Source organism: Pseudochaenichthys georgianus, chromosome 1 (genome assembly GCF_902827115.2).
Source record: "Pseudochaenichthys georgianus chromosome 1, fPseGeo1.2, whole genome shotgun sequence".
NCBI classification, from domain to species: domain Eukaryota; kingdom Metazoa; phylum Chordata; class Actinopteri; order Perciformes; family Channichthyidae; genus Pseudochaenichthys; species Pseudochaenichthys georgianus.
In genome coordinates, this window is record NC_047503.1 from 46761313 (window position 1) to 46762995 (window position 1683).

Sequence of the window (1683 nt, forward strand, 5' to 3'; positions counted from 1 at the left end):
TCTGATGTTGGGGTAAAGAGGGTCTGCCCGGTTGTTGGAGAAGTGAACGCTGGCATACTGAAGGTCCTCCTGCTGCTCCGGCTGATCAGGTACACACTGCAGGGAGGAAAACACTTTCAGGTACACATTTTACATTAATAGGTATTTCATTTACAGAGGAATGGACCCAGGACAGAAAAGGCCAAAGCAACAGCAGCTGTGGAAATGATGGAAAAATGTCCCCCCTTCATCAACTTGATGCTTTATGACGTAAAAGATAAAAGGATAAAAGATAGGAAAACTTATGGATGAACTTGAAATGTACTCACGTCTAAGAGGAGAATTAAAGAGATTGTGATAGAAATTAACTTTTTATTGAAGGATGTAAAAAGAGCAGCAAGAGGTCCTTCTATGTCAGTTCCATTTTCTAGAAGCACTTAAAGACCATGAAATACTCCTGATTATAAATTGGGCGTAATATGTTTTATTTTGTACTAGATTAATTACATAAGCATCTATTCTCACCTCCTCCTTGTTGTTCGCTCTCTCTTCAGGCTCAGACGAGTCTCTGGAAGCCCTCTTTCTTCTGGGTAGGAGAGTTTATAAAGAGAAATAAGATAAAATGTTGACACCAGACAAACAGACTTTTAATTACATTACTATGTAATGATTTAACAAACAACGATTACGATGATCAGATCTGCTCACCTGATCCACAGGAAGACAGAGAGAGAAATGACAGCCAGGAGAACAACAAAGATTGTTACAGCAGCTGGTAGCTTCCATGATCCTGAGAAACAGACATCAACAGAGAACAGATGGTTAATACAGCAGTGGTTCTCTAATATGTGTACCAGTAGTACCCCTAGGTGTACTGTGGGGGGCACATGAGATTTGTATGCCTATAGTTTTTATTATTTCTAAATTATTGAAACTGTTCCAGTTGAATTTAAATAATGATGTAAATAAAACAAATGTATATTTTATACTCCTATTTCCCAATTGCAATTACATTCATGATGAGGCTTTAACTTTTTATTTGAATTTAAAGAAAACATTATGAACCCTATCACTGATCCAAGAAACATTTTTTAGAAGTCGGACTACTATGCAGATGATGTGACTGAAACAAACAAGCTTATACGTTTCTGGTAGTGGATGAATGCATGAAACTTACCTGCCACAACCCTCAGATGAAAGGTGGAGTTACTACGTCCTAACTTGTTCTGGGCTCCACAGGAATAACTCCCTCTGTGTTCAGCTCTGAAGTCAGTGATGGTGAAGATCTGTCCTGAAGCTTTTGGAGAGTCTTCATCCTCCTTGTACCAGGTGTAGTTAGCTGCTGGGTTAGCATCACTGCTACAGGTCAGAGTCACTGAACTGCCCTCCTCTATCTCAGCAGAGGGACTCACTGACACAGAGGGGAGCTTTGGAGCATCTGGAAGAAAAAAGTAATACATTTAATATTACATTTGAATATGAGTTCTCACAGTGAAAGATCATTTTAACTGACAAAAGTTCATAAATAAATACATCAATCAATCATATGTATATAGTTCAATATCACAAATGTTACATTTGTCTCAGTAGACTTTACAGTTTGTACAGAATATGAGTGACAACACGACACCCTCACATCGTACAAGGAAACACTTCTATAGGAACCCCACATTTAATGGGGGAAAAGGAAGAAACCTCAGGGAG

At 38.6% G+C, this 1683-nt stretch overlaps 1 long non-coding RNA gene across 1 annotated transcript; it reads right to left on the reverse strand.

The window, feature by feature from the left end:
* Positions 1 to 506: 506 nt before the first annotated feature.
* Positions 507 to 1411, reverse strand: LOC117451332 (uncharacterized). Its single transcript, XR_004552642.2, has 3 exons — positions 1157 to 1411; positions 688 to 769; positions 507 to 565 (listed from the first exon to the last, which is right to left on the reverse strand). It is a non-coding gene; the product is annotated as an uncharacterized lncRNA (long non-coding RNA).
* Between the last annotated feature and the right edge of the window lie 272 nt (positions 1412 to 1683).